This window comes from Halichoerus grypus, chromosome 15 (assembly GCF_964656455.1).
Source record: "Halichoerus grypus chromosome 15, mHalGry1.hap1.1, whole genome shotgun sequence".
Classification (NCBI taxonomy): Eukaryota; Metazoa; Chordata; class Mammalia; order Carnivora; family Phocidae; genus Halichoerus; species Halichoerus grypus.
This window is the reverse complement of record NC_135726.1, coordinates 790,724-816,149: the sequence shown is the minus strand read 5'-3', so window position 1 is coordinate 816,149 and position 25,426 is coordinate 790,724. Positions and strand designations below refer to the sequence as shown.

At 57.1% G+C, this 25,426-nt stretch overlaps 1 protein-coding gene across 1 annotated transcript in view; it reads left to right on the top strand.

Annotated features, from left to right (window-relative positions):
- The first annotated feature begins 8,152 nt into the window (after positions 1–8,152).
- The window catches only part of ACSF3 (acyl-CoA synthetase family member 3), a 105,502-nt gene continuing 88,228 nt past the window's right edge, over positions 8,153–25,426 (top strand). Inside the window, exon 1 of the mRNA XM_036119809.2 lies at positions 8,153–9,700. The gene's annotated coding sequence lies outside the window, so the exon portion shown is untranslated. The remainder of the gene's footprint in view (positions 9,701–25,426) is intronic.

Genomic DNA, 25,426 nt, shown 5'->3' with positions numbered 1-25,426 from the left:
CGAGCCTGCCCAGCAGATGAACAAGTGATGAACAGAGTCCTGGGCGGTGGCGACGAGGCATCTGGGACAGGGTGGGGCAGAGGTCCCTCCAGGACTGCTCCTCTGTCCGTGGTGCTGAATCCAGGCGTCCCGTCCACCTCCTCCCAGCCGTCTGAGCCAGGTGAGAGGAAAGAGTCCGCCAGGAAGAGAGAGGGCGGGAAAGACACACAGAGAGAGACAGACAGAGAGATGGGCTGATAATCGGACACAGGGCCACTTCTACTGACACATCACCAGGAGAGAAGAGGAACTTTCGTTTTGATGGCATTTTTCAACAGTTCTGGTTTCTCAGGAGGATATTTATCACATGGTTATTTGCCACCATTCCCCTTCCCACGTGCTCCACCTGTGGGTCCCCGAGCAGGTCTGTGCAAGTGTCCACCAGAGCTCAGCCAGAGAAGCAGACTCACTGAGTGTGTGTGTGTATGTGTGAGATATATGGATATGTCTGTGTGTCTATGTGTGTGAGGGATATAAGGGTGTGTGTGTGTGAGGGATATAAGGGTGTGTGTGTGTGTGTGTGTGTGTGTGAGGGATATAAGGGTGTGTGTGTGTGTGTGTGTGTGTGTGAGGGGCATAAGGATGTGTGTGTGTGTGAGGGGTATAAGGGTGTGTGTGTGTGTGTGTGTGTGTGTGTGTGAGGGGCATAAGGATGTGTGTGTGTGTGTGTGTGAGGGGTATAAGGGTGTGTGTGTGTGAGAGGCATAAGGATGCATGTGTGTGTGAGGGATATAAGGGTGTGTGTGTGTGTGTGTGAGGGGTATAAGGGTGTGTGTGTGTGTGTGTGTGTGTGTGTGTGTGAGGGGCATAAGGATGTGTGTGTGTGTGTGTGAGAGAGAGAGAGATATGGATTCGTTGCAAGGATCCGACCACACGCAGTTGGGCACCTGGTTACACAGCGTCAGTGGGGCCGCTCTGATGCTGGAAGGTGCTAGGAAGCGGGGAAAGAAGGTAAGCTGCAGCCCAAATGTGAGCCGTAGCCCCACAACAGCCCTAGAGTGACTCATGGTTGTGCCGGTGACCTGGGGGCTGGGTGTTCTGCACATGCTGGGCTGCACGGCAGAACTGGGTACGCCCCCCCACCCCACCCCCCGGGTCAGAGTTGGGGGAGGAGGGTGGGGCCAGTGGCAGGCCTGGCCTCGTGCCACAGGTGACTCCACAGATCAGGGACAAGTGGTAGCTTGCTCTCCAAATCCCCCGTGAGACTCTCCCCCTGGGCCCCTACATCTAAAACCCACAGGAAGGGTACTGGGGGAAAAGCAGCCCAGCCCGCAGGCTGACTTGTGACAAAGCGGCCATTTTGAGGAGGTGACAGGTAGCCACCTGCGCTTTGAGGTCAGCTCCTCTTGGGTCAGAGCAGGCCTCTCACCTGGGCACCTAGCTTGTATCTTGGCTAACGGTCCTTGGGGTGGAACTGCCAACCTGTGTGGCTGTGCCCCAGGCATCCCCATCTGCTGATCCTGGCAGCCCCAGCCCCGTGCAGGGAGGCCACCTGCCTCCAGGGCCCATCGTGGTGAGTGGAGCTTCGCTGCTTCTTGCTCATCCGCTCATCCTGCTGGCTCCTTCCAACGCCAATAAGGACAGAGCCTGTGGGGCAATGACCCACACGGGTATGGGTGCTGGGATCAACCCCAGCAAACATCCTCCCCAGGCCCAGGGGCAAAAGGACTTAGAATTATAAATGGTGACTTGTTCATTTTTCTCCACCAGCGTTTGGGGCCTACTGTGGGCCAGGGAAATGCAGAGATGCAGAAACAGTCCAGAACGCAAGGCCCACACGTCATGAGGAAGACAGACACAGTCAGTAGGATATTGCACACCATTCTCACAGCCAGATGGTGCCTTAGAAATCCAGCATGGCCAACATGGGTCATCCCCCCATGCCAGTGTTTTCATGGTCCCTGTCTGGAATGCCGTGTCAAGAAAGGTTCTGATGCTGTGTTTGAGACCATCTACAAAGAAGACTGCAATCGATTAGTTTTGGCTGCCACAGACACAATACTAGGAGAAGTATGGGATGAGGAATGCCAGGTATGGATACTTTATGGGAAACTGGGGTCCGGAAAGTTGCAGTGGCTTGTGCAAGGTTCTGGAACAAGTTATCTGCAGGACCGAGACCAGAAATTGTCCTGCTCTCTCCTAATCCGGATTCCGTCTAAGATATCACAGTGGATTCCAGAGTGAGCTAGACACAGGGAGGAATGGACTTCTGGGGTTTGTGTCCTTAGCTGATTCTGTGACTCTTGCAGTAGCCTCGCCCGCCTACAAGGCTGGATGGAGAACAGCGCAGACAACCAGACTCCTGCAGTGACCCCCTGCTTATATCCAGGGCCTTGCGCTCAACATTGCCAACAATTTCCCTGAGACTAAGTGGCTTAAGCAGACCTTTAATTGCCCCCCCACCCCACCCCCCACCTTGGGTTTCACTCCTGAGAGTGGTTCAGCCATTCCCAGAAGCATTTAATGGCAGGAATGCCCAGAAAAGGCACTGGAAGAAACATACAGAGAGGCTGTCCCTGGGGAAAGGGCTTGGCCCGGAGTGGTCCAGTGTAGATCTTAAATGCAAGTCGGGAACCAGGACTAAGTTGCTTTTCCTGCATCAGGGAGAGGAGAGATTTGCAGAACTGTGGTTTTAGGTCATCTCTTTTGTGTCTTAGGCACACATGGCTAAAATCGCTCTGTCCAAGACTGGGTGCTGGAATTTTGTGGTAGAAAGCTTACCAATTTAGAAAACTTTTTTCTCATGGACACACAGTATTCACCTACCCATTCATCCACCTACCCACCCATCTCCCCATCCCCCCATCCATTCATCCACCCATCCCCCCAATCCATCCATCCATCTACCCATCCCCCCATCCATCCATCCATCCATCCACACATCCGCAGAGTTCGTGTCATGTGCCCAGGCACTGTACCAGCCTTTGGGAACTACAACAATGAACAACACCCTGTCTACCCTCAAGCTTCCAATCTAAGGTAAGTTTCCAGGCAGGGGTGCACTGGAATTGCACCTGGGGGGGATTGCATAAGTGATCCCCTGGGGTGCAGAAAAGAAACAGTCCCTTCATTTGTGTGCATCTTTTCCCATCTCTTATTTAAATGACTTCTTCTGTCTATCTGTTTACGATGCACAGAGTGGTGCTCAGCCATGTCTTTCTGCTAGGGGCTGTGATCAAGGGACTGGGTGGGAGGTTCAGCTGGGTGAACAAGAACAGTGCGGCAACTCAGACGGAAGGAGTGAAGGAGCCTCCGAGGACAGGAGTGCTAGGCTGCAGGACACAGGGTGTTTAGAGACTTGGACAGTCTTCTCGGGGGAGATGAGGATTCATTTGGGTCTTGGAAGGTGAGTTTGTCTGATGGGGAAGTTGCTGAAGAACATTCCACGGGCAGAACAAGCGCAAGTGGGATGGGGTGGTAAGCTGCGACATGACAGGATTGGAGAACAGGGAGGGGCCCAGGCTACCGAGTTTTGGGCAGGGATGTAGGAGGAGGGGTGGTCAGGGGCAAGACTGGTACGGCCTTTGATGTGGGTAAGCCAGGCAGCTTTAATTCCACCCGGTGGGCGATGGGAGCTGCTGAAGGAGGACAACAGAACCAAATCTCCTCCAGGAGCGTGTGCGTGTAGTTCTGAGGGACCAGGGGGAGGGGAACGCTGACATGCTGGGGCAGGAAGGGCGTCCAACTAAGCATGGGAGCCAGGGGCTGCCTGCAGGGGGTCATGTATCAGTTAACTCTCGCTGCATAACAAAACACCCCGAACCTCAGTGGCTAGAAACACTAGTGGTATATTTCTCATGACCGTGAGTGTCTGTTTCTGCCTAGGTTTCTGCCTGCTTCTGCTTCTGTCCAGTCTTTGGGCTGGGTAGGCCACAGAGGCCTCACTCACAAGCCTGGCAGATGGTGCTGGATGTGCCCCGAGGCCTCCCTGAGCTAGACCAGCCTCTTTCCCTGGTGTTCTCAGAGTGATGCTCCAAGCGGGTGAAGTGGCGGCCACATGGCCTCTTAGGGCCCAGGCTCCAAACTCAAACGACATCTCTTCGGCCACATCCTATTGGCTGAAGCAAGTCAGAAGCCCACATGGGCTCAGTGGCCAGGTACCTCCCTGTTCTCCAATCCTGCCAGATCCTTTGCAGCCACATTTGATGGACGACGGGTACCCCAGTGCCAGAGCAGTGTCTGCGACGTGCTCACGTGTGTTTCCTGAATGCCTGGCTGTGAGGGGGCCTCAGGAAGAGAAGAGGGGAGTGGCGGGCACCCGCACGGGGCAGACAAATGAAAGAGCAGGACACATGGAGGGGAACTGCAGGGGCTCCCGGTGTCTGCAACAAGAGGATGGGGTGGGCTTGAGGAGCGAGAAGACTCTGGATTTGATCCTGAGGGTGACAGGGAGGTGGGAAGGTTCTAGAAGGGCAGAGAGGGGGAGGAGGACAGTTAGGAGCTAGCCAGGTGAGTGACTTGGGGGGGGAGCGTGACCCTGCAGGGAGTTGAGGGGACAGTGAGGATGAGGAGAAAGCTGTGCAGGGGGTGGGTGGGACTGGGGCGTCGATCTGCTTGGCCCAGGGAGGGACTCAGGGCAGCCCCAGCTCTGGCCTCACACCCATTTCCTATCTTCAGTGACCTGGCCAGGAGGGCTTTCCCAGGTCCCAAGGGACCCTCAGCAGGACCGTGGCCCCATAGCCACCCAGGCTCTGTCTCTTCACCCCCACCCAGGCCAAGCCTCCAGCCCAGAGAGGAGAGAGAAGAGGAGAGATCCTCTGATCAAGAAACCACTGGGGAGAGCTTTTAAAAATGCAATTAAATAGAAAATAATTAAATCCAATTAAAAATGAACCATGGGGGAGTTCTGGGGGCCTCCATGTGAAAGCTCGGGCTGTCTCCACCCTGTCTCAGCAGCCTTCCCGGTGCTCATGAGTTGGACTTTTAAGGTGGAATGAAGAAGGCCAGGCCCCCCACAACACCCTCACGGTCCAGACACTGCTCTCCTTGGACCCACCCTTCCTTCCCTGCCCCCGGAGCTCCCCCAGGCCTCTCGCTTCTCCCTTTGGGATGCCAGCTGAGTCTTACTCTTTCCAAATGCCAGAGACCATCTGAAATGCACTCACTCGGGGCCGCCATCGCTGCCAGGCACTTGCCAATGCGGACTTGCCGGCTCCGGCCTGTCCCGGGTGGTGGACCTCTGGACTCTGAATCTGTAGGAAGCCCCAGGCCATCTTGGTGGCTGGTGGTGGTGGTCCAGGGGCCCTCCCTTCAGAGAGGATCAACCTGTGGCCCAGAGAGGAGGCCCGGCCTGAGGCTGCACAAGCAGGCTGAGGCAGTGGGATGGAGCGTGGTGGAGGGTTCTCAGGCCAGAATGTGGGGGCAAGGTGAGGGAGGCGGGACCAAGCCTGCTGGAATGGGCTTCCTCCCCTGAAGCATCCTATCATGGGTGGCCACAGCTGTTTGCCAGGTGGGGGCTGAATTCTGGGCTGAGAGTCCCCTGAGCCTGTCTCCCTAGGGTCCAGTGCTGAGCAGGTGTGCGTCCTTGAGACTGAATTGCTCAGGGCCATCAGCAGAATAGGCCTTAGAGGGGCCAGCTCTTCCAGGGTCATCTGCACTCTGTCCAGGAGCAGCACCTTGCCCTTTGCATGACCAGCACCTAGTCCTGGGGGCTCAGGTGGAAATGCCATAGAGGGGGGGTGAGGGTGCTTGTCTGCCCCCAAATAATGCTCCAAGGTCATCACTGGCCAGAAATCCCCTTCTTGGAGGGAGGGCAGTGTCTGGAGAAGGCATCCTTTTTATTAAACAAAAAAATAATGTTAAATGGAGATTAAGAGCCAACAGCAAGGACAAAAAAAGCCAACATCCTGCACTATAAGAAAGCCATCAAAACATCCCCTCTGTTCCTGACCCCCAGGGCCTCAGTGTCCCCACATCCTCCCAGGGACAGCTGTGCCCAGGCCAGCACCTGGGTGACGGAGTGGTGTCACATGATACCCATGGGAGCGCGTGTGGGAGCCACCTGCCCATGAGCATGTTCGCATCCTCCATCCTGTCCCCGCCTGAATGGCAGCAGGTGATAGGACAGTGCGTCCCGCTTGTCGCTGGCATTGCAATCACCCAGGGAAAGAAGCCCGGCCACACCCCAGAGAACCTGAGCCAATCTCAGGAAGTGTCTGGGCAGGAATCATTCCATGTTTTTATCCTCAGATGATTTTAAGATTCAGCCGGTGCTGAAAACCCTGGGGTAGAACCCAGTGGAAAGCCTTGTCGCTTTTCTGGTTTTGTTTCTACAATTCTCTTGAACATTGAGCTTTCTGTTGTATTTAATCCGTAGTCATTCCTCAGCCATGAGCCGTCTGCCAACACGAACAATGCCACGTGCCCCAGGCAAGCATATCAGGGGTGAATTTCTGAGGCAGACTAGGTGGGTCACAGAACATTCAGTCAGTCCGTTCAGGAGAACACGATGTAAAGTCCTGCGCGTTGGGGAGAGGGCCAGGGTCTTCCAGCTTGCAGGCAGGGAAGCCACATTGGGTTAAGTGGGAGCAGGCTTGGTTGCTAATGTGGTTATTTGCCAGGTCAAATCTGACGGGAAGGATGCGTGTGGCTCCTGAGCAGTCACAGGGTGGACTGGGCATGCAACCTGCATCCCACCCTCTTTCCACTTGGAGGCTGAAAGCTGACAGCCAAATCCCGGACTCCACTGCAGCGAGCTATCTGGATGCAGGTGAGTCCCCACCAACTAGCTGTTTGCAGAAAAGCTGGACAGGTCCTGGCAAAATCGTAAGCCACAACTGTCTGTAGCTCATGATTTTATGGGGCAGGCCCAGAAGTGGCCTACATCCTTCCTACCCCACCCCACCATCTAGAGCTCGGCCCAGCCCCCCAAACAGTGAGGAGGTATGGAAAACATGGTCTTCCCGTGTGCCTGGAGGATGAGGACCAGGGCTTGGTCAACACAGCATTGTCTTTAATATGAAGACTTAAATGGTCGTTTGCTTTCCTTTCTAGGAGAGAACAGAGGAGGGACTGAGCTGACAGGGGAGGGCCCAAGAGAGGAGGCGAGGGATTGTGGCAGCATCCCGAACCTTAACCTTCTAAATGCCATCAGGTAGTGAGGGAGGGAGAGCCTCACATAGGAGAGAACATAGTCCCTTCCACCCAGTGTACCCTGGAGAGCCAACCATGTGGTCCTGCGCCCACTGCAGGCTGGAGGGCAGTCTCCACATTGGGTGGAGGCAGTGATGTCCCCTGCAGGCAGGCACTCCCTTTAGAGTAATGAGGAGGCCCCAGAGCATTTTGAGAGGAGGGTGGCATATGATCTAAGATGCTCACACTGGGGCGGAGAGACTGCAGCTCAGGCCCATCTGTGCAGCCTCCCTCTTCAAAGGCTCTGGAGGCTCTGGGACTCTGAGGACAGAGGGGAGGCTGGAGGCCAAAGCACCGAGATGGAAGAAGGAAGCTCCCGAGGGGAAGGCAGTAACCCTGGGAACGCCGTCACTGAAGCGCAGTATTCATCAGGCTTCTGCTGCTCACCACCTGTCTGTCCAGCCGAAAGCCAGGACGCAGAGGGGAAGCCGACCTCCACAGTACTCCCGCCAGGTCCCAGAAGGCTGCCCAGACCCCTGCCCACCATTGTGCAGGCAGCTCAACCCTAGAGCCAATGCAGTGGGGGGCTGGACCCCAGGTCTCCCGACGGCCAGCTTCTCTGTGCAGGGGCTGTCTCTCAGCCGGACCGGGGCTGGGGGTCGTGGGCGCCTGGCCCCTCTCCCTGCACCTGGCAGCCTGCTCCAGGGCCGGAGCTGAGCAGCTGCTCACGCCTCCTCGCTGCCCTCCGCCGCCCTCCCTCTACTTTCTGGGCGGACACCGGCCTCCTGGCCTCCAGGGCCCTCCTCCAGGCCTTCCTTCCGCTCTACAGCGGTTCACGGTAACAGCAGAGTCTTGCCAGATGCGGCAGCCCACCCACGAAACAAGGCGGGCCCCGCCGCACCCGCGTGCATCCTTCCTCCTCCACCTGCCGCCAGGCTAGCTGTGGGGGTGGATCCTACGCAGGCGCAGTGCCTCCAGGAGCACGAGGCCTGATGCTCATTGGGCCCAGCGTGTGTCGTCATCCCACGTGAGGGGAGGAGCTTACACTCACCGGAAGTGGGGCCGGCGCCATCGGCCGAGGAGCGGGAGGTGTTAAGTGGCCGTCCGGAGGCCGCTGGCAGGAGCCCACGGGCGCTGAAGAGCACTGGCTTCCCCGGTTTGGGCCACGTGGGGGGCTGGTTCCTCAGCCTCTCCCTCCCACTCCTCTCCGCAGATAGTTAGTGGGAGGGGGCTCAGGCGGGCTCAGGGAAGGGCTGGGGCCCAGAGCCGGTCCCAGCGCCCCGGCCGCCTGTGTCCACTCACCTGGCTGGGACACCCGAGGTGGTGCAGGCCACAGCTTGGGGAGCGGCTGCCGGAGAGCGCTGCAGCCTGCTGCTCATCTGGCCCCCAGCAAGGCCTCGGGGCCAGCCGTGCTGACAGCGGGGAAGACCGGGGAGGGGGGCAGAGATCAGGCTGAGCGGCGGGGCCCCTGCACCCCCGCTGGATCATACGCCGCACGGAGGAGGACAAGGCCGTGACTCATGCCTAAGACACCCTCCCAGGAGCCCCCTAGGTGGACGCCCTCACACCTGCCTGCCTCCCCGCGGCGATGGTGGCCGGCCTGTTTAAGACACTGGCCCTGTGTCCCCGGCAGGGAGGAGCGCGGTGTGGGGGGATGGTTGAGCTCTGTTGCGGCCCCAGCACTGCGGCTTGCCAGCTTCCTAACCTTTCCTGAGCCGCTTCAACGCTTCCTCTGCAACGGGGACCGTGCCTGCTGCACAGACCTGCTTTGAGAATGAGGCGGGAGGATGCTTGGTTCACATCGGCTCTCACCACGAGGACTGGGCATCTGCTGCTGCCTTGGCCGTTGGCTCTGCCAGGCCGCCAGTGGGGGACCCTGATGGCTACCCACCCACTGCCCTTCTTTCACTTACCCTTCAACGATTGGTTCAGAAATGGTCATGTGACCCAGTATGCAGGAGACTTCTGGAAGACAAACCACCTTCCGCTATGCTGGTTACCCATGTCTGGGTGTGATGCTTGGGATCGCGTAGCCATCTTGGCACCAGCTTCGTCTGGCACTGTGAAATATCTGAGGCTAAGAAGTTAGCCTGCCCTGCTTTTGAGGATGCTGGCAGAAGACATGAGACTCCCGATCAGAGCCAAAGAGCTTTATTGGTCATGGTGCAGCCAGAAGCTTGTGTCCTGGCTTTGTGAGCTTCCCTTCTTCCCTTCCCGTCCCATGTGTGTGATCCAGATGGACGCTGTGCATGCGGGAAGTCTGAGGAATGGTGAGCTGAGCCTGAAACTTTAATAATGGGCTGCGGGCTAACTTGCCTGACCTTTACTCCAGAAAACTAACAACTTCGCCCCAGGCTTTGGAGGGGGCATTCCATCTACCAAGGCTGTTTGCTAAATAGGCATCCTCGATACGATGGTCAGGAACCAAAGTTGTCAGTGCCCTGGCCGCAAGATGTGCGGCAGTGTGACAGACCCAGGGAAGCCGTGGTCTGGCGGTGACGTGAAAGGGATATGGGTCTCTATTGACATCATGAAGCTGCTGAATCAGCCCCGGCGTGATCCTGCCCGTTTCTGGACTACATTTGGGGAGGTAATGTTCCCTTACTGTTTGAGCTTGTGGTGTGCGGCGAAAAGCACCAGCAGCAGCCTGCCTTCTGCCTGCTCCAACAGGCTTTATGTAGTCTTACCTACTGTTAACCGTGTGGTCTGGGGCTGGTCATTAAAACCCTGTGCTCATCTTGCTAGGCTGTGGTGAGAGCCAAGTGAAATTTCTAGACAAAAGTGTTTAGAAAACCAGAATGTATTGGCAGAAAGACCCCATTATCTCCGTTCTTCTCTTCACCCCTGGTCAGAGATGGGGACCTGAACTTGTTTCCCAGGTGCTTTGTTGCAGCTCCTGAAGTAAGGGCAGGTGTAGGGAGGAGGACAGCCCCACACCGCCCCCCTCCCCCCAGCCAACTCTGGTAAACTTTTGTCAGAAAGGCTTTGACCCAGCCACTGAGACTTGGAGGCAGAGGAGGCAGAGGAACTGGGTGGGGGCTGCAGACTGAATGTCGTGTCCCCCAAGTTCATTGGTTGAACCTAGCCCACCCGCAGTGTGATGGTGTCAGGAGGGGGGCCGGTGGGAAGCCGTGAGGTCAGGAGCGGGGAGCCTCAGGATGAGATTAGAGCCCTTACAGCAGAGGCCCCAGAGCGCGCGCCCTCGCCCCTTCTGCCGCCGTCTGCACTGGGAAGTGGGTCCTCCCCAGACGCAGAATCCGCCAGGACCTTGGTCTTGGACTTGCAGCCCCCGGGACTGTGAGAAATCAGTGGAGGTTTGTAAGTCCCTCAGTCTGGGGTATTTCTGTCGCAGCCACCTGAATGAACTGACAGTGCGGGATGGGGAGAAATCCTTCGGTAGGTGTGTTCACGTTTGGTGTCAACAGGCGAGGCCAGCAATCTTACAGGTCGCTGGTGAGCAGGGGAGCTGCCCCACGTTCTCACCAGGACTCGCTTCATTGGTCTTTTTAACTGCAGCCACTTGGATGGCCGAGCAGTGGCGTCTCGACAAGGCCTGAGCTTCTCATATGGTTACCGGTCTTTGGGTATCTTCTTTTGTGAAGGGTTTTTCTCCCTGACTTGTAGGCGTTCTTTATGCGTTTGCGAGGGGTGGTCTGACCCGCGGTGACTGGGGTGGGAGCTGTGACGTGCATGTGGCCCGCTTGCTTCACCAGGGCCCTCCTGCGCCCAGCCTCGTGTAGCTCTTCCCAGCACCCCGAGCCCACAGCCGTCTCCCCGCCCAGCGCCTCCCAGAGGTGTGCACATGGAGCTCACGGCACACCTGAGTGGCTCGGAGACATCCTGCAGGAAGCAGAGCAGTTCCGTCCTGTTTGACCCAGTGCTTGCACGCTCAGCGAGCACGGTTTTAGGGAGTATGTGTGAATGTCCTGCGGAAGTCATGAGGCACGTTCTGGGACAAGAGTGGGGTGTGCTGCCCAGTCTGATCCTGATCCAGAGACTGGGCATGTGGACACAGAGTCTTACACACACTCCCCGTGGACACACAGACGCTCACACACATCCACACACTCTCATCAACACACCGTGCCACACACACACATATGTGTACACACACCACACACACACAGATGTGTACACACACACCACACACACACAGACAGATGTACATGTCCATACACACGTGCACTCGCATATACCACACACATACATGCACACACACCACACACGTGCACCACAGACACACACACATACATGCACTCACACACGTACTCGTATATGCCACACGCGTGCACACACACCACACACTGTCCATATACACATACGTGTGCTCACAGCACACACGTATACCACGCATGCGAGCGCGCATACACACACCACACCTTGTGCTCCCTGGGGGCTGCTGTTCAGGGCCTGGGCAGCATGTCCTTCGCACTGGCCTTGGTGATTGTCCCCCTGCAAAGTCTTCCTCTGTCCTACCGACTCTCACATCTTAGGAGCTGGAGTCACTGCACCAACAGGGGATGGGGAGTGCCAGCCGAGCACCGCCACATCTTTGGACCTACCTGGTAGGTCCCCTCTGTTAGCCTGGCTTCCTGTCCCCCAAACTCAGACCTCCTTCCATCTGGGCCTGGGGCTCCTGGCCTCCCACGGCCTCCAAGGTGCCCGCTCCTTCTCACACCTCGCCCTCCCTCCTCCTCCTGCACCTGAGGCTGGCTCTGCCATGCATCACATTCCCCATGTTCGGCAACAGCTGGCTGAGCTTAATTAAGCCCCACAGTGCGGGTTTCCACCTGGTGAGGAATTAACAACAATAACAAAGTAGTAAATATCCAAGGGGTGGGGCATGAAGAGGTGGTGGAGCCCCTGGAAATAGTCCGCAGGTCCTGACTGTCATTGACCAGTCCAGGCACGCCATGACTAGTCCTTGCCATCCCTCCCCCTGGGATGGTGGCCTCAGTCTGCAGGCTGCAGACAGCCCCGCTCCACAGGTAAGAAGGCCTGGGCCCTGGAAAGCTCCACGCTGTGCGGGGCCCTGTGTGGTCATGCAGGACATAGGCATGTTCATGACTCCCCAGGGTCCCGGCAGAATGACCCATGAGCTGTGACTGAGGTCCACATGCAATGTGCTTTGGGAGTGGGGAGGGAGGGGTGCTGGATTTGCTGTGGAAGAACTGGAGGGGCTTCCCTGGCAATGTCTTCACTTTCCAAGGGGGGATACGGGCAGAGGTGTTCCCAGCAGAAGGGTCCAGAACCGGGACTGGGAAGAGCCACAGAGTAAGTAGTGTCCCCAGATGGGTCTATGGCCTTGGGTGCCACAGACCCTCTTGCTACAGAGCCTGGGCTCTGCAAAGGGGGGGCAGTTCCAGGAGTGTTCTGAATCTCAGCCCTGCAGGACCAGATTTCCCAGGTGACTCTCCCGGCTCCTAACACAGTGCTCCATTCACCGCACCAGATGCATCCGCCAGCTCTCCACAGTGAGGAAGCAGATGATGGAATTGACTCAGGGGAGGCACTCCCGCAGTGTGGACACCCCCAGGAAGGCACTTTCCAGGAGACTCGGTGTTGGGCAGGACTGGCTGGTGCCTTGTGAGGTCCACCTGTGCACACAGATTGGTTCCTTTAAAAATGCTATTTATAACTTGATCCCCATCTGCTTCCAAAGGCGGTTTGGGAAATGCAAGAAACAACAGAACTGTGTAAATAGAAATGGCAGGCTGATTCATAGATTATTAGACTCCAAATCAGCCTTAAGTTTTATTCTGAACTTCCTGGTGCCTAAGGCAAAGGGAAGCAAGAAGGATTTGTCAACTATGGATTTATATTTGCATGTTCAGATTCTTCAGGAAATTGTAGGAGAGGAAGACACTTTCAAGGGAATGCCGTGATGGGTCTGGAATGGATCCCCACTCTCTGGCTGCCAGGAAATCAATCAACCTGCCTGAAGCAGGAATAATGATAGTGTCTACCCGGTTCTCCGTGCTCCCCGCTCCCTTGGACAGTGGCAAGCCCGAGAGCACAGTGCAGACCATGACCGTGCTGTGTATAGGATGGTGGTTGTACTCCAGTAAGCTTCTGGACAGCAAGGATGTGGTTGCACCTCCCATTTAGGTAGACTGTTTGGCCTAAAGCTCCCAGGCCAGTCCTGGTCTGCCTGTCATCCTGCGGGGCCATCCCCTTCACTCTCCATGCAGCTTGGCTTGGGGATACATCATAGGTGACCATACATGTGTGTGTATTTATATTTCTGCTCTGTTATCAATATAATAATAAATTAAAGCCCGAGAGCTCCAGGGATGGGTTAACAAGATACTAGTCCAGGGAACAGGAGGGGTTGTCTGCAAGATGTCGCTTTTGAAGACCTAGGTTGATTCCACAGCTCATGGGGGCTTTTGTCTCTTGTCTCAAAGGCTCAGGGGTGGGAAGGAAAAGGAGATGCAGGAAGCAAGCCCTGGGCAGCTCCAAGAACCCTCCGGGCCGTGGGCACCAGGGAAGAGCTCTGCCACGTCCTGTGTGACCTGGGCGAGAAACAGAACCTCTCTGAGGCTCTTCCTACCTGTGGAGTAAGGTCGTTGGCGGTGGGGAATGGTCGGACGAATCCCCAGGCAGGGGGCGGGGAGAAGGCACTGGCTGCTCTGGGATGCTCGGCACCTTTCAGCTGCGGGAAGCTTCTCCATGCTTCACCCTCCTAGAGCCGACAGCCACCACCTGTTTCTGTGGGGGGGAGGTTTTAATTATGAATTCATTTTGTTCTCTGATATATGACTTTTCAGAGTTTCTGTTTCTTCCTTTGTCAGTTTTGGTAATTTGTGTCTTTCAAGGGGTTTGCCTATTTTTGCTAATTGTCAAATTTATCAGCATAAAGTTGTCAATAATGTTTTATTTCCCATTTAATGTCTCTGGGTGACATGCTAGCTTTCATTCCTGATGTCAGAAATTTTGTATTCTGTGTCTCTCTCTTTTTCCTGAGTAATTTTTTTTTTTTTGGATTTTTTATTTATTTATTTGACAGAGACACGGCGAGAGGAAACACAAGCAGGGGGAGGGGTAGAGCGAGAAGCAGGCTCCCTGCCGAGCAGGGAGCACGATGCGGGGCTCGATCCCAGGACCCTGGGATCATGACCTGAGCCGAAGGCAGACGCTCAACGACTGAGCCACTCAGGCTCCCCTTTCCTGAGTAATCTTATTAATCTTTTCAAAGAACTAACTTGAGGGTTTTTTAATTTTTTCTCTATTGTTTAATTTATATTTTATTGATTTCTGCTCTCTGTTGTATTCCTCCTTTCACTTTTTCAAGCTTGATTTGCTCATGTTGGTTGATAGTGTTTAAGTCTTTATATCCTTGTAGATTTTTTATCTGTATATTCAATCAATTACTGAGAAGAGAGTGTGAAAAACTCCAGCTATAATTGTGGGTTTGTCTGTGTCTCCCTTTAGATTTGTTTTTGCTGCACTTACTTTGAAGCTCTTATTAAGTGCACACTCATTTATGATTGTTATGCCTTCATGATGAATTGAAAATATGTATATTTCACTTAATTTTTGAAGGACTTTTTTTGGGCAGGATATAGAATCTCAGGCTCACAGTTTTATTTAAACACTTTAAAAAGATGCCATTCTGTGATATTGTGGCTTACAGTGTCTCTGATGAGAGGTCAACGGTGTATCTTACCTTGTTCCCTTGTGTACAATATGTCTGTTTTTCTCTGGCTGCTTCTTTTTTAAAAGATTTATTTATTTATTTGAGGGGGTAGGGGCAGAGGGAGAGGGAAACATAAGCCGACTCCATGCTCAGCACAGAGCCAGATGCCGGGCTCAACGCAGGGCTCAATCTCACAACCCTGAGATCACCTCCTGAGCTGAAACCAAGAGTTGGAACTCAACCAAGTGAGCCACCCAGGTACCCCTCTCTGGCTGCTTTTAAACTGGCTTCTTTAGCTTTGATTGATAGTTTTCATCAAATTTGGGAAATTTTCAGTTATTATATATATAATATATATATATATGTTAGACTTTTTGGTGTTGTCCCTCAGGTCTCTGAGGGTCTTTGTTGTTATTATCACTGTTTTAAAGGCTCCCCCCACTTTCTGTTCTTAAATTTAGATTGTTTTTATGCAGGATTTTTATTTTCAAGTTCCCCAGTCATTTCCTTTGTAGTCCAGTCTGCTGTTAGACTCATCCTATGAATTTTTCATTTTAGATTTGTATTTTTCAGTTCTACATCATCCATTAGATTTTACAGTTATAAAAGAGTTTATATATAAACTTACTGTTCCCACTCTGTTGAGAGGGTTCATCTCTTCATGCATGTCTTTCTTTGGTTTTAGGTATTTATTTTGTATTTCCAACATCTGCTTCATCTCTGGGTCTGCTCTATTGATTTTTTTTTTCTTCTTTTCCGGTTTAGTGTTTCTACTTCTTTGCATATCTAGTAATTTTGTGCTGTATGCTGGACATTGTGTATCCTGTGTCGCTGATGGTCTGGGTTAATGTTGTGTTCTTTCAAGAGTGTTAAGTTTTGTTGTGGCAGAGTTAGTTTACTGGCAGCTTGGCTTAATCTGTCCAGGTGCGGTTTGGGCTTTGTTAGGGCAGGACCTCAAGCCTAGAACAGTTCAAGACTAGTTCTGCTTCTGAGACATGCTGTCCAGGGTGCTTGGTGTGGTCTCTCCACTCCAGCTGTCTGCACCGCACGGTGTCTCCCAGCACCGTGCCAACTCCAGACTCCCATCAGCGCACAGCCCTTAGTGGTTCTCTGCCCTGTCTTGTCGAGTTCCGGGCTGCACATGTGCAGCTTACTGTTCAAAGATTCTCAGGACGGCTGTGCGGTGTTCTGGGCCTCCTCCTCTGCACTGCGTCCTCCCCTCTGTGCTCACAGACACCTTGGCAGCCCGGCTTCAACCTCTGTTTCCTCCACCTCTTGAGACCACTGTGCTGTGTTGGGGCTCTGCTTACCTGCACTGGTTTGGGAATTGCTCTGGTCAGGAAGCTGGGGTGGAGCTGTCCATCATGTGCACCTTTGGCCAGGTTCAGTAGTTGTTTATAGCAGGAGAGTAAGTCCAATGCCCATTCTTTTTATCATGGTCAAGAGCAATGTCCAGTCTAACTTTGCACCTGCTGCCTTCCATTTCTAGTGCCCTTCTAGAGAACACTCCCTGTCCCATCAAAGGCCTCCTTATTCCTTTGGACCACATTCGGATGCTGTGTCATCCCTGGTCCCTTTTGGGTGGATTTGTCCCCACACTGAGCTTTATCACATTCTCACGGCATTCTCCTTTGCAAAGCAATCAAAGGTCAGAGGCTCCGTAAAAACTTTAATGGTGCCTGGCACATTGTAGCTTTGATAAACATGGTTTTATTTTAACTGTTGCTAAAGGGGAGGGGACTGCTCTCTGCCCACTGCTGACCTCTCAAGCTGGGGTGGAATGGACATTGAAAACAGTGAGAGTGAGCATACCGGACAACCGGAGATTCAACCCCTTTGTTTCTGTATGAGGGAAGTTGGGTAATGCACTTGAATTATGTCAGTCATTTACTCATTATTTAACCGAAATCATCAAATATCAACCATGTGTGAGGCTTTGAGACTAGAGATAAAATGCCTTGCCCTCCCGGAGCTCTGAGGCTGGGTGGGGGAGGGGGAGGGGGCAGTGAATGGGGAGAAATAAGAGAATAAATAAGTCATGTCCACCCGGGGATCCTGTGAGGTATAAGCCTAGAGGGGCCTCAGCTAGCCTGGTGTGGGCGCCCACATGGGCCAGGCCAACCCTCCTGTTGGGGACCCACGCAGGACGTCTCACAGTGAAGGTTTGGGCCAAGCGTGCCCTGCCTGGGGGTAGCCAGGCCTCTCAGAAGAGTTGGTGAGAGCAGGTGGGTCCCCACAACCTCATCTCGCCCTGCTTCCTGCTTGGAGGAAAAGAAAACCACTTTGTTTTGACTCTCCTTTGCCTCTAGGTTTTTGGGAGAAAAAAACCTAGGCTTGTCAGTCAGAGAGAGGCCAGCGGAGCCCATGTGTCCCTTCAGCACATCCCTGGCTCCAGGAGGTCATGCTCTTGGGGTGCTGGGTATGTCTGTAAACACGCATCCCTCCCAGCCCCCCATTCCCTGTCCCCCCTCGGTTCCTCCTGCTCTCTTTTCCGTCTCCCCTCAGGCCCCCTCTCTTCCTGCAGCAACAAAGAACTCACTGTCAGCCGCCCTCCAGCCTCACCCCACCTGCTCGAGACACCGGTGCAGATTCCTCATCTCCCTCTCCCTCCTGCCCTCTCTCTCTCTCTCTACCTCTTTCCTCTTTGTCCCCCCCCCACTTCTCTCTGTCCCTCCTCATCCCCCTCTCCCCACTCTCTCTCCATCTTGAAAGGCAGGAGAAATGGAAGTCGAGATCTTCTCTTGGTGATAATTATTGAAAAGTTCAGTGCAGAGACAGACAGTGATGCTATGAGGAGGGAGAAGGGGGAGAGGATATTAAAATGCATGTGCACAGCTTGGCTTTGCAGCAGATGTTGGCATAATTAGAGAGGAAAAAATTATGAAATTAATTTGTGGTTCAATGTAAATTTCAGCGCCGGGCTCTAGTCACCTCGTGTGCACAGATAGACACGCACACGCGCACACGCACACACACACATGCACGCATAGCCCAGCTGCCAGGGAAGTGGTAATTGTCAGAACCGATCCAGGGGGAGAGACTGGCATGAAAAGCAGGGAGGAAGGGGGCCGAGGGTGGGCTGCGGCCTCTTAAAGGCACAGCGGCTCGAGGGGCAGGAGGAGAACGCCCCTCCCCCGAGGAGGGCACTGCTGCCGTCTGCTTCGAGTAGATGCACGCAGCCCTGGGTTCTGCGGGTGTGCCCGCACCCCCACTGTGTGCAGCCCACCCTCCCACTGCCGAGGTTCAGTCTGACAGCCAGGGTAGGGTGGGAGCTGTCCAGGTGCACAGACTCCGGGAGCAAAGGCAGGGAGGCTGAGCGGCCCAGGTTTGGTGATGACGCGTTGTCACCGCGTCTGGCTGGTATGCGGTGTACTGAGGGCGAGTGCCCAGGCCAGGCAATGTCTGGGCAGCACTGGGGAGCCATGCAGCCCCTCACTGAGCCTCCTGGCCCTGGCCCCTCTCCTTCACTCTCTTGCATGTCAGCCCGTTGCTGGGACCTCTGACACCAGGCAGCTGTCTCCTTGCAAGGAGACTGCAGGGCCCCTGGAAAGGTGGATGCAGCAGAGCTACCCTCTCCGCCGCACTGGGGCTCATGCGGGCAGCCTGGCCCTCCCCACCCTCCGACCGGGCCATCCCCCACATCCTGCCCTCTACCAGGCTGGGCTGGCTGAGTGACCCTTTGGCCTGTTTTACTGTCTGCCCAGTGAGGGCTTCCATCTGCACCCTGGGTGCGCTGGGATACGTCCGAGAAGGAGGCGTCCCTAGAAGCCTTCCTACTGGCCGCCACCGTGGCCTCCCTTCACCTGTGAACAGTGACGAGTTATTGGTAAATGCAGTACCCGCTGCCTTCTCAGTGTACCCCTGAATGCTGAGGAATCACCCACAGCCCAACTCGCGGGCTCTGACCAGAGCCTCGGACCCCCAGGCCCTCTACCTCCACCTCCTGTGGACACTGAGCCTTCCCATCACTTCTCTCTGCTTGGTCATTTCCCCCATGTCCCTTCCAGGGGCTCTGGTGTGTGTCCCTATGCCCTTCATGAGCTGTCCCGGCTTGCCAGGAGCCCCTGCTCACCCCCTTCTACCTCATCCTCCAACATGCCTGGACGAAAGCTCTCCACTGGCCTGGGCCATTCTGGCCCCTGTGTTCCCCTGATGCGTCCTCATCCTGATGCGCCCAGCTCAGGGCCTTCCTCCTCCAGGAAGCCCTCCCTGACTACCTGTTAGAAGGCAGGTACTTGTCCTGAGTTGTCAGTGATGTCTCTGCCTCTCCCGGCAGGACCACAAGCCTCTTCAAACACTGAGAGGCACCGCAGGCTTGAGCAGGTGCCCACGGTCTCCTGGTTGTGCTCCATCCTCTGGGGAAGCCCCGTCCTCATGTTCTTAGATTCATTGCCAATGTTACCAACTCTGCTTTGACCCTTCTGGGACCTGGGGAGAAGATTGGCCTCTCCAAGACTCAAGCATTGCAGCCAGTGGGGTGCTGGCCCACAGGACATCCGCGTGGCCGTTGTACTGGGGTCCAGCGGTGGCTCTGGCCTGGTTCCACAGTGTGGCCACTGCTCATGGCCCCGGGCAGGGAGCCCCAGCGCAGGCAGGTTCCCAGGAGACGGCTCGGTGGCCAAGACTCATGACTTGTCTGGGGCCGTTGGGCCCATCAGGGCTGGAGATGGTGCTTGATTCTGTGTCCCTGTCTGCAGCCTCCTCTGATGGGGACGGACCGTGTGTGGGACTCTGGTCAGAGCCCAGAGCCTCTCCGGAGCGCCTGATGGTGGCCCGGGTCCTGCAGGTCAGCTGGCTTCTAGCCTCTCCAGGTGCCTCTCCCGTCCCTGACACCTTCTCCCTGCGTGGCCAGCAGAAGGCTGTGGCCTCCTCCACATTCTCCAGTCTTGGCTCCTGAGGGCGAGGAGAGAAAAGGACACAGGCTCTGGGGGCAGACAGACCAGTCCCCGTGCCGCCTCACAGGACTGAGCCGTGTGCCGGGGCAGAGTGCCTTACTCCTGAGTGTGTCCCCTGCTGCCCGGGGCAGGGGCGGGGTGGGGGGGATGGCACTGTCCCTCTGAGATGCTGGGAGAAGGAGGGAGGGTGCAGACCAGGGCTCAGGCTCCTGACGGCCGGGCAGGGGGCTGATGATGTTTGTCACTTGGGCAGCAGCTATGGGACTGCCCCCCCCACAAAGCAGCCCCCAGGGCGCCCCCCACTCCCCGCCACCCTCGGGAACGTGGGCCTTCTTTATGGCTCTGGATTCTGTTTCTTTGTTTCAGCTCGTCCACGTTTACTTCCTTCCTTATAACATAGTAAATAAGCAGCAAGAGGGAGGTTGAGTCCGTGTCCGGGGTGCATCTTGTGTGTATGCGGGTGTGCCCACGCTTGAAGGCACGCAGGGCGCGGGGCTGCGTGTGGAGGGGAGTGTGCTGGGTGGGTCCTGGGTCTGTGCGTCCATCCGTGTGTGTCTGTGCAGCATGTGGTCATGCGCGTTCCTGGGGTTATTCCCAGCGGCCCCCCACCCTGCTCCACTCCCCAGCTCATTAAGGCTCTCCCATTATTCTGACATTTGTGCGCGTCACGTACTGGCAAGAAGTAATTTACTTAGAAGAAATTAAAAGTTCATTTTAATTGAGCGCACACTGCAGTATGCAAATGAGCACATTATGCGCCCAGCGCAGAGACAAAGCTATAATCAGCGCTTAACCCTGCGTGCGCCGGCCCTCTGTGCCTGTGGCGCCGTGGCTGGCGGGGGGGGCCTGCAGTGGTCCAGGCCTCGTGCAAGCCTCCCTGTCTCCAAGAAGGAGGGGCAGGCCACCCTATGGCGCATCCCTCCTGAGCCCTCTCTGAGCTTTTTCTGGAGGTGAACAAGCACATGAGCACTGGTGCCCTGGGGAGACCCAGGCTCTGAGCCCACCTCAGGCTCCAGCCACGGCCCGGGACAGCGAGGCTCAGCCAGGGAACCAGCAGTCCCGACCAGGCCACGCACAGCAGCAGGGAATCCCCGAGGCCTGCCTCGCCCATCCTGCCCTCGGAGGGTTTGCGGGCGGTGTGTGCGCCCGCCCTGTGAGGAGGAATGGGGGCAGGCTCCCCTGGGCACCCAGTGCTTCCCCGCAGCCCCGGGCCTGGTCCCGTGAAGTGAGGGCACCGTCACAGCACACGGGCCAGGCCCAGTGTCCGGCCGTGTGGCCCTCAGCATACCGACCCACTTCCCGCCATCTGGAGTTATGCCCCTCAAAGTGGAAGAGCAAGTGGTGTGTCTGAGCGATGGGGAGCCTCACGGAAGAGGGCTGGCCCTGCCTGAGTGCCCGTGCACCCTCACGTCTGAGGGACAGCAGGCGGGGTCTCACCCTTCCTCACCTGTCAGGGCCTGGCTGTGTGGGGCCTGCACCCCACTCCCACGCCCCCCCCACCTCCTCCCGGTGCCTTGCTGTCTCTTCTCTGGTCCTGCCATGCAGGTGGCAGGTCAGCACCTGTTTGGCTCAGCCCAGCCCACCCCAAAATGATGGGGGACAGGGTGGGCTCCCCATCCCGTCTCCCCGAAGAGCTTGGCCCCTGGGCGGGAATCTGGGCTCCCGCTGGAGCTGTGGTGGGCCCCCGGTTGTTGTTTCTACGTCGGATTTTCCCTACCTGTCAGACCTGGGATTTTTAATGACAGTGAAAATGAAGCTGGTTCGCAGATGTGAGCTGACAGCCAGCTGTGGGAGGGAGGGGGTTACCTCCAGACCCAGCCCTCGATGCCCACAGATTCAAACAAAGGAGCCGTCCTGGCTCACTCGGGTGAGCAGAGACAGCGGGGGCCCGAGCAGGCTGTTCCTGCCCTCCCGGAGCACCCACCCCACCGTTGGGCAGAGCCCACTGACTGCGCTCAGTCCCTTGGGGGCCAGCCCTCCCTCCCCCAGCGACACCCCAGCCCTGCCACGGCGCAGCTCCGAGTGCATTGCTCTTCCATCTCCCAGGTCCCTGTGGCGAGAGGTGCAGGACAGGGAGGCTCTTGGACCCAAGGGAGGACCCCAGCAATCAGGCAGTGGGACCCTGGAGGGTGGATGTGGGTTCACGGGGCCTGGGTGGGCCCAGGAATCTGAATTCTTAGCAGGTGCCTCAGGACCACCCTGGGAAGCCCTGAGGGCTGCACAGCCGGGGTCCTTAGCCCTCGGCAGAGACAGACAGAAGAGTCGTCTACCAACTCCACACCTGCACGGAAGGCGGTCCTTCTCTTAATACCCTGGGAGGAGGGGCGGTGATGGGCAAGAAGGGGTGCGGCAGTGGGGCTGCTCTCCTCCCGTTGTGCTCTCGAATTCCCTGCAGTGATGTCCTCCGGGCCGGGTCCCTGCGGCGTGGGACCCTGAGAGCCGAGCCGCTCTGCACTGGCCGTTTGCCACCTCACCGCCACGTCCTGGCAACTTGGCTGAGGGGTGTACGGGCTCTGGGGCGGCAGGGCCATCTCCCCCTCCTCCCTGCAGCAGAGGGGGCCTGGTGAGCGGCCTGGCCACTTGTCTAGGCCCTGACTCACCCTCACTGGCTCTGGGGGTGCCTTGTCACCTGCTGTTGCGTGCTGGGCAGTCTGGGGCGGCCCCCCTTTGACAGCCCTTCTCCGCTACAGCCAAGTGGTCTGTCTGACCCTGCCACCGCCAGCCTCCTGCCTGCGGCTCTGGGCCCTGAGCCGGCCACTGGCCTGTTGGTGCCCATGGGAGCTTCTGTAGACAGGCTCCACTGCCACGTTCCCACCACCCTCCCTCCGTAGCCTCGCCACCTCCCCGTGTCCTCTGGCCTCCTGTGGCCGGGGTCACAGCCCGTGGCTCTGCAGCTCTTGTCCTCGTCGGCGTTGGTGGTTGGCGCTGACTTTATCGAGCACGTGCCGTGTGCCAGGCATGGCCCATGACCACACTGGGGGCATCTCCTCCAGGCCACGGCACGGTCCACAGCAGAGCTCAGGCCTTCCAGGACCCACGTGTCTGTGACCCCAAGGCCTGTGTCCTTGGTCACGGTGCACCGCTGAGGCGGGAAGGAGGCAGCATGCTGGGCAGATCTCCATCTGGTGTGGGTGGCCAGCGTCCAGCTTGCAGCCCAGGGAGGGCACCACTCAGCAGCTGCTGTGGGCCTCGTGGCTGGGAGAAAGCCTGTGGGGAGCAAGAGGTTCCCGGGTCTGCGGCCCAGGTCTCTTTCAGGCTGGCAGCTACACGGCTGCTGGATGACCTGCCTGTGGGGTATAGACCAGCCCTGGGAGGTGGCCTCTTGGAGCGCATCGATTCCAGGTGGCAAACAGCTGGCAGACGGTGGCTCCTGGAACTCCCATGGGTCACAGGAGAGGGCACTGTGATTGATTAGCTCAGGATGAGGACAGGCCTCTCGTGATGCAGAGACACTGAGTCTCCAAGAGGGGACAAGACCTGGCCTGGATTCCCCTGCAGACACCAGTGTTGGTCTATGTGATCTGTCCTCTTCCCGGGCCTCCCGCATCTTGGGACTCACGCCCGTGGTTCCCATGGGCTCTCAGTGGGGCACCGTGGGGCACCCCGTCCTGACTCCAGAGCCATGTTCTGGGCGGCGTCTGTGGATGCCTGCGTACGGCCTGTGCTCCTGGCTGCTGTTGGGCCTGACCGCGGGTGGCTCTCCTCCGGCGTTGCCAGTGTGGGCCGGGTGTGGCCCAGGCGCTCTGCACACCGCCTCCTCTGGTCCTCACGGCGGGGGACGGGGGTCTCTGCCATGCTGAACCTGAGGCCTTCGGCTAGAAGTGTCCCCCGTTAGACGCGGGCTCTGGGGGAACCAGAGCTGCCTGCTCGCTTCCATGCTCTGGACTTTTCCAAGTAGCCATGCCGCTGTCCTCTGTGTGGACATCTCACCGTAGCGCGTGGCAGTGTGGCCCGAGGACACAGTCTCCTGGTAGTGCTGGGCGTCCCCGGCATCTCATCCGGCCTCACAACTAGACGGAGGCTCCGAGTAACGTGCTTACGTCCAGGGCCCTGGCCTCGCTCTGCCTTCATCAGGGCTGTTCTGAGACCTCACGGGCCCCGAATCCGGCCCGAGCAAAGAACCCCCCTCTCCAAATGTCTCCAGTATGCCTCCTGCCCCTTAGGCCCTTACTGTCCCAAGCTCCATCACTTGCAGGGACATCCTCCTCTGTCTGTGAAAAGCCTTCTCCTGTGAGCCTAGGGTAAATACCACCTACTCCAGGAAGCCTGCTTTGACCACTCCCATGGAAGCTCGTCTTCCTTCTGACACTGGAGGGCTTTCTGCACTGTCTCCTCTGCGGCCCGTTTGTGATGGTGGGGGCAGCTACGTGTACCCACCACGGCCAGCACTCTGCTGAGACGGGGCTGTAGGGTCAATAAGGACATGGATGGAGACAAGCAGTGGCTAAAGGGCCCACATTTCTCCAGTTCCTGAAAACTGTAGGTGGGGGTCAGCCAAGAGGGGAGCTGGGGGTCCCTGGATTGTGGGGCCCAGCCAAGCTGGGCGTGTGTGGGGGCCGCCAGGGACCAGGGCCTTGGGGGGGGGCTGGCTGCACCCCACGCAGGTCCTCCCCACAAGGCTCCACACAGCAAACAGGAAAGAGTTAAGTCCTCTGCGAGAAGGAAGTGATAAACAATTTTCTCTCCCTCGGCTAAATTAATATGCAAATTCCTGCACCCCTCCACTCCCTTCCCCTGCCTCGAAATTAGCGAGGTAGAATGCTCGGGCTAATTATGCATTCAAATGAACAGGCGGCTTCTGGCGCCAAGAGGGCGCCGGAGGAAACTGACGTGTGTGCGTGCGGCCCTTCTGGTACATCTGGAGCTGCTCTCGCGTGCCCCACAGATGTGACCCGGCAGTGACCGCGGCCACCCAGGCTCAGGAGGGGGTGCGGGGACCAGCACCCTCTGCGCCCCCTGGCAGGGGGGGAGGAGGGACCCTGCACACCGCCCCTCTTCTCCACCCACCAGACCCACATCCCACCCTGCAAACAAGAGCCCCCCAGGATCCCGTGGGGCTGGTGCCCACGGCCGGGACTGCGAGCAGGGGGCTGTGGTGATGGCTGCCATCCAGCGGTCGGAGCCGGGCAGGGGCCTGCTGGGCTCGGTGTGGGACAGTGGACGAGCCTGGAGCCGCACCAAGAGGCCTCCACGCGGGGTGGGCAGGGGCGCCTCCCCTCCAGCCACCTCTCAGCAGAGCACTGCTTACAAACTGTTGTATGTCTTGTGGTTGGGAGTTAAATTTTGTCCCAGAAAGATGTTTTTCTGCCAAGTGGGAATTTGAACAACAGGAGACGAGAGGCTGCCTGAGCACCAGGGGTGAACGGTGTCTGCGGGAAGCAGATGGGCTCAGGGGGTAAAGAGGGGCCAGACCCTTGACGCCTTCTTGAAGGGCTGGTTCTTTCCCTGCCCGCGAGGCCTGACCCCTCCCTGCAGCCTCCTGCCACCACCTGTCGGCAGCCCTGGGACCCACTGCCCCTGCCAGTGTTGGTTTGCTCCCATGGGACCCCCAGGGCCCCTATTCCTGCCCTGCGCTCCTGGGGCCGCTTCTCCTGGTGCTGCGTTTATTTTTGTTGGGTGTGCGGTGTGATTGCCCAGCGTCTGAGAGTGTACCCCGGCTTGTCCAAGCCCCTGAAGGGCAGTGCCGTGTGCTGGACTGCAGCGTGTGGTCCCTGGCCCTCCACTCATCACCCTGGGTGAGGGGCTCCAGTGACTGGAGACCCTTCCCTCTCCCAGGAGGTTA